The sequence below is a fragment of the Papilio polytes genome, unplaced genomic scaffold (genome assembly GCF_000836215.1).
Source record: "Papilio polytes unplaced genomic scaffold, Ppol_1.0 DF824225.1, whole genome shotgun sequence".
NCBI classification, from domain to species: Eukaryota; Metazoa; Arthropoda; class Insecta; order Lepidoptera; family Papilionidae; genus Papilio; species Papilio polytes.
Genome location: NW_013524979.1, coordinates 646,477 through 653,696, shown reverse-complemented (window position 1 = coordinate 653,696; position 7,220 = coordinate 646,477). Strand labels below are relative to the sequence as shown.

The 7,220-nt window shown below is 31.0% G+C and overlaps 1 protein-coding gene across 1 annotated transcript in view; it reads left to right on the top strand.

Moving 5' to 3' along the window:
• The first annotated feature begins 508 nt into the window (after positions 1-508).
• Positions 509-7,220, top strand: part of LOC106110557 — a 44,183-nt gene continuing 37,471 nt past the window's right edge. Inside the window, exon 1 of the mRNA XM_013292414.1 lies at positions 509-693. The gene's annotated coding sequence lies outside the window, so the exon portion shown is untranslated. The remainder of the gene's footprint in view (positions 694-7,220) is intronic.

The following is a 7,220-nucleotide window of genomic DNA, read 5'->3' as shown; positions in this document are numbered from 1 at the left end:
ATTTCACTTACTCAAGTGTGAAAGAATTACGAAATATTTCTATACCTCAATCGGCATATTTTTCAATTACACACAACCATAATAATTTAATCCATTAAAACACTCCAAGGCACTAATAGAAACCATTTATATAGTACGTACTTGCCTACCGGTATTCATTTACACGGCCTTATCTTCCCGCCCAGATGTTCCTAAAGTACTTACACATTTAAAAATACATTCAACAAGTCCTTATTCTATCGGAATAAAGTCTAAATTACCTTAACTAGTCGATGGAATGATTGATCAATGATAACCAATGTAAAATGATCTAAGTTTACAATAAGGATTACCCTGCGCGGTCGTAAATTGTGTGGTAGTAAAAGGGGTGTGGTAGGTCTTGTTGGGTGGTCACTCTAGTAGGTAGAGGCGAAGTGTGAAGAAGCTAAGAGGTGTATCGTCCCCACCGTTGAGAGGCGGGGCCGGGAGGCAACGATACGGTGACCGGCGCGTTACAAGCTCGCCACGCTTCGGTACGAGCTTACGTACGCGCTTTCCAACGCCCAGCGGAATCGGTACTTTTTAATTTCTCGTGTTAGTTGCCAGTGTTTTTTTAAGTGTTTTCAATATAAACTTTTTAGTGTGTAATAATGAACTTTATATGTCTATGATTCTGTTTGATAAGTAATTGTTCTTAGCTGATATTGTAAAAAGGTAAGGTTTTTCTACGGTTTTTTTAAAAAATAATTCTTTTTAATGTTATTTATTTGTAAAATAATCAGAAGAATGCATTTGTCGTTATGAACGAGTGGTTGATTTACTAATACTACAGTAAAATACTAATTAAGTACGAAGTAAATTTTTATTCTTATTAATAAACAATTGTTGATGTAAAAAGTAATTTAAAGATTATAAAAAGTAAATCTCCTGATTTTCTTATAGGAAATTTAAGTGTTTTAATATTCAAAAAACTAAATTTATTACTTAAACAAAATGTGCATTCATTTATTTAAAAACAGAAATAAAAATCATTCAACAATAAAATTTTAAAACTTTTATTTTTAATTTCACACTACTTAATATAAAGATTAAGCGAAACAGGTGAGACACGTTTTATATTCAAGTTTTAAATATCATGTATCGTAAACAAGTAAAGTGAGAATGAAATACAAAAAAGTTTGTCAAACATGTAGAAAATATATGCGGGAATAAAAGACATCAACGCGACACATCACAATCGACCTGATTTCAATAAATTTGTTATCTAGAAGCTTATTTTTCTTAATTATGCGTCCCGACGGTCTCGTATTTATATCAATTCATTCTTCTATAACTATTAAAAATAAGGTAAGATTTGATTAAGATTTAATATAAAAACTTATTTATATATTATGGTCTTCCAGAATAGTACTCAAAAACAAAAATAAACACAAATTCAAACACACTAACTTTCGCATTTGTAATACTAAGTAAGAATTAAATTATAATCTGCTTTAAAACGATATAGGCCAAAATATCTTGTTTTGTTTCACGCAATATATACTTACGGTTGGGAAAGACTATCTCATATTTGTGTTTCTTATTGACCCGATTAATTTTAATGTATTTTAAATATGTTATATGATTAGATAAAATGCGTAAAAGAGAATGCTTTTTTATTTACATTTTTCTTTAAGTAAAGGAAGATACAAAATACTTCTAATGACCACGCACTCTCACACATCATGGATGTTTAAAATAATTAATAATTATTCGAAATAAGTATAGTTATACTGGAAAAGGTGTTATATTATAATAATGCGGGTATTATTATAAAAATCTACCCCTATGCCTTCAAAGTAACGTAATAATGTCACATTAAATAACATTTTAACCACATAACTTAATTTCTATAATAACGTCAAAATAAATCAAACACTGTTAATAAAATGAAGTGTCTATACGTAAAACTAGCTTTCGCCCGCGACTCCGTCTGCGGAAATTAAAGTAAAATCAGAAGTAAGCACCCTATGTGTTCTTCCAGAATACCATCTACCTGTATGTACCAAATTTCATCGAGATCCGGTTAGAAATTTAGGCTACAAACTCTAACAAACAACCATTTCAACTTTCGCATTTATAATATTACTAGCTTTAGCCCGCGGCTCCATTCGCGTGGAATTAAAAAAAACAAAAGTGAATAGCGTATGTGTTCTTCCCGACTATCCTCTACATCTATTTCAAATTTTAGATAGATCCGTTCAGCAGTTTAGGCTACAAACTCTAACAAACATCCATCTAAACTTTTGCATTTATAATATTAGTAAGACAAGTAAGATTAAATTAAACATTTCATATTTCAAAACCAATCTAAATACTTTAAGCCACTTGATGATTTTGATGGAGCTTTTGAAGCTAATATTTGTGGGTGTAACAAAAGTTATTTTTTAATTTTACGCTGATAACGTTGCGAGTAATCGTTTGTTTTAACTTTAAACCTATAAATAAAGTGTTCTAAATTCAAATTTAAAAAACAATTTATACTTTGTATTACAATAAAATGTTATAAAGCCGTTCTATGTCTTTGGTTAAACAGGAAATTAAAAAATCAACTTCAACTTTACAGATGGCTATATATAAACTTTGAAACATAATTTTTTCTGCTGCAAATAAAGAATGTTTCTCTGTCTTTCCGTTTCATAGTTTAATTATCAATAGCAATGAAATAAGCGTATATAAATGTTTACACATTACTAAAGAATGTTACAATAAAACACTTATTAAAAATTAATATCTTTTGTTATCACGCTATCTTTTTTCTATAACATGTATTAAATTCTAATTAGAATTAGACACAGTTATATATTAATCTATACTTCTATACTAATACAATAAAGCGTAAACACACACTTCTTTGTTGCCTAAGATGTCAGCAATCACAGCACTTTTTTGAATAATACTTTCTTTATTAAAAAGCCCTACACTAAAGTCTCGCTTTAGGCTATATATTTTCACGCTGTAAAACTTAGGGGGTAAATACATTGGATAAATACTCTAATATGGGAAAGGGGTCATAAGCTACAAGCTGCCAACATCAAGGAAGTAAGATTGTCATAGTTTGTCATCATGTCATGTCATTTTGACATTTGCAATTGATAATTTGACAAATGTAAACAATAAATAAAATTTTCATAATTTCATGCGGATGAAGCCGAAAGGGAACAGCTAGTTATTTATATTTTTCCATAATGGATAAAACTCTAATAAAAATCATGCTAATATTATTAATGCAAAAATGATGAAAGATGGATGGATGTTTGTAAGAGTTTGTAGCCTAAACGCCTTAACGGATTTCGATGATATTTGATACAGATTTTGAGTATAATCTGGAAAACATAAGCCACTTTTGTTTTTTTTTATTTTCACGAGAACGGAGTCGCGGGCGAAAGCTAGTAAACTAATAAATAAATTTAGCAGTAATTGAGAAACGAAAAGATGTGGTATGGACATATGTAGCGAGATGAGGCTCACAAAAACAAGAAATTGAGATTGAATGTGGCTTCAAATGTAGAGAGAGGAAGATCGAAGAAAGTATGGGTGGATCGTGAGAGAAAATATGCTTAAGAAGGGAGTGGATTCAGATATGACGGCTGATAGAGATGTATGGAGCAGTACATACTGTGCATCCGCAGAAATAAAAACAGTTAGATAATAATTTTTGTACTTAATTATAACGATTCTATAATATCTCTCTTTGAATCCACGGTACAATAATCACAATAATTATTATCGTTCATGACATAAATGTAAATAAAAAAAATATCCGAGATAATTGATTGATAAGAAAAAAGTTAAACATAAATGAATTCCGCGATAATTTAATTGCTCATAATTCTATTTTATTACATTCATCATTTTTATACATACCTGGTTATGTTTGACACATGATAAGTGTTTAAATGTTACAAAAATTGTACTTGAATAAATTAGTTTTTTGTAATAATTTCATTATGAATTATACACGAGGTCTTTAAATGTGAATATTTAATGAACATTTGATGATAGATGTATAAGAAGTAATGTGAAACGTTTTGTTGATTTAATTTTTATAAGTAAAAACAGTTAATTACACAATTAACTTGTTTGTAATTAAAAACTCACTAGCTAAGTAATTTAATTTTTTAAAGATTGATGAGGGTAATGTACATTTGTGACTTCCGTCTTATTGAAAACTGTTAAATGATATGACCGATTTTGAGCAACGTACGATTCGCTATTCTAAGTAAGAAGGCCGTTTCATCATCACCAGCTCACTATAAATCCCGAGGGACTCGGAGCCTACCCTAAGTAAGGGGTGACTAGGCCATAGTCAACGCTGGCCTACTGCAGGTTGACTTCACACATATCTTTGAATTTCTTTGCCGATATGTGCAGGCATCACGATGTTTTACCGTAAGAACGTTAGATAAATTATGAACATATGAAAATTCAAAAATCACGTTGGTACACGGCGTGTTTCGAACCTAAGACCTGTAGACAAGTCAAGCTTAAACCACTGAGCCACCACTGTTTTAGAAGGCCGATTGCTTGTTTAAAAAATTTAAGATTGAGATATCATTATTCGTTTTAATCCAGCTGAGAAAAGAAGGTTTTTCTCTGGTATTTTTATTATATTTGAGGTTGTATGTTTGTCAATTTTTGTCAGCTTCAGTGACTCTGTTCGGATCCCGCTATGTCCCAATGTGTTCGATTTTTGAATTACGGTTTACAATTAAACGGACAATGTTGAATGAAATATATGTTCTTTGTAGATTAAAAAATGATGTAAAAATAAAGAATTGAACTATCAAAAGTCTGTAGTAATAGTTGCATAAAGTTTACAGTTACATAATACTTTAAACATTCGTTAAATTAGGTTTTTTAATTGAAGTATCGATTTCGGTCATCGATTTACAAAAATCGATATATGATTGTTTTGATGTAACGTATTATTTATGTAATATTTCAAATAGATTCGGAATAGATTAATCCGTGATATTATTGACATATTTTTATAATTGGTTTAAAAATGATGAAAGGAGCAAAAGTTTTATTTTGTTTGTGAAATAAGCGATTTTACTGATGTTTAATTAATGGTGTATTCTTGTTAACATGATAGTTTCTATTGATAATTTCATAACATCTGTAATCCTGGAGGTCATGACCTCCATTTGTGGAGGGTTCACCTTCGGAAACATAAGCTGCGGTCAGATTATAAAATTTAATTAGAAAAAATCATACTATTTACATGAGGGAATTATTCGTATGATTTTTTTCTTTTAAGGTGTTAAAAATCCTATCCATACATTCGTATTACGTAATTTGACATACAAAGACACTTACCATGCAAATTACTGTACGCGTCAGGTTTTCAGAAAAAAAACAAAGTCGATCAAATTACTCTCCGAGAAACATTGATTTCACTTTTGGGGAAATAATTAAACAGTGTAAGGTGAGATAATAGCAGGCATTGGTGTGAAGTCGATGTACACATTACTGGTATCGCGTGCTACCAAGTATAATATGCCTGATGAGCGCTGCACACTTTTACACCCAATTTTCTCACCTTCACACTGCAGCAATATGTAATTCCGATCAATAATTGCCTCTTTATCACCACCGTAAGTGTACACCGTCCCCCTCCCACTTATTAACTCACTTAAAGTGTGAAAGAGATGTAAAATTACACCGAAAATTGTCGTGAAACATGACAAAATTGTTTGCTGTGTAATTTCTAATTTGCTATATTGTTTTAAGTCTTATGAGTACGTGTTAAGAGTTATTGTAGATTTTAGTGTGTGTATTTTAATCTTGGTGATGCTTGAGGCATCAGCTGGTCTTCGGTGCCATGTCAAGTCGCTAATTTGACTGAAGAGGTGCTAAAAGTGGCTACTTACGATGAGCCGTGTGGTGACGGAAAATACCGAGAATTAATGATTTGGTACAAAGTGCAGGACAGCTGATGTTATAAAAAATAACACAAATTGTTACGTAATAAATGTTTAAATGTACCGGTATTTTATGAAACATTTCTCTGTTTTGCGTCTAACAATTTACTCTCGATCAACGCCCTCTATGAATACAAAATTAAACAATCTTATTAAAGTTACCAATTGATATTACCTTCAAAACAAACATCCTCATAAAGATACTTGTAGATGACTTTAAAAAGTTGTAAAAGCTGGTGGACTCTGTAATTAAGTGGACAGCCATATTAATTTTAAGAGGAAATATTTGATTGTTTGTTTTGCGTTGTTTATCGATTTCTAAAAATATAGTACACGTTTATTACTAAACTTTTAAATTTGCGCGGTCGCAAGCATTAGCTTGTGGCATAATAAAACTATGATATCTACTATTATTTCATTGCAAAGGCTAAAGTGTTTGTATTCGAAATATTTTTCAGTAAATTAGGTTATATATACTATAACCGATTACATTTGCTCCACACATTGCATCCACTCCTTACACACGTGTTGAGTTCATTAACGTTGCTTTTAAACTTGATATCTTTACCTGATGAGAATAATATATTTGTCATAATTATTCATTAAGTTGTTACTGAATTCATCTCACGGAATGAGCATGAAAGTTCACTTTAAAAGCTCCCCGAAAAAGCAAAGTAATCGCTAATCGTTCGCTCATAAGCTTGCGGCTTGAATTTTTCATGATATACTTCAACGACGACGGCGCCATCTTACGGACAAGTTTTTTAAAAAGCTTGCGCGCTTTTAAATACCTGCGTCATATGACCTTAATTATAATTAAATCATGCTTCATACTAAAAATATAAATGCAAAAGTTTAGATGGTTGGATGGATGTTTGTTAGAGTTTGTAGCCTAAACGGTTAAACGGATTTCGATGAAATTTGGCCTAGACGTAGAGGATAGTCTGGAAGAACACATACACAGGCTACTTATTTTTCTTTTTTTGATACTACGCGGACGGAGTCGCGGGCGAAAGCTAGTACTTCATAACGTACTACGTAATATATATATATATATATATATATATATATATATAGTTATAGATTGTTAAGATGTTTTAGACCAATAATAATTTGAACTTTTCTTAATTTTGTGGCCAAAGAATTCCGTACAATTTAAACATTATAAACAGGACATGTGCAAGAGACGCAGAAAATGAGGGACTCCAATTACCAATTTGAAGTAATCGCTTACGTCAAAAAAGCTTCCTTCATTGTTACCAATACTAATGCACT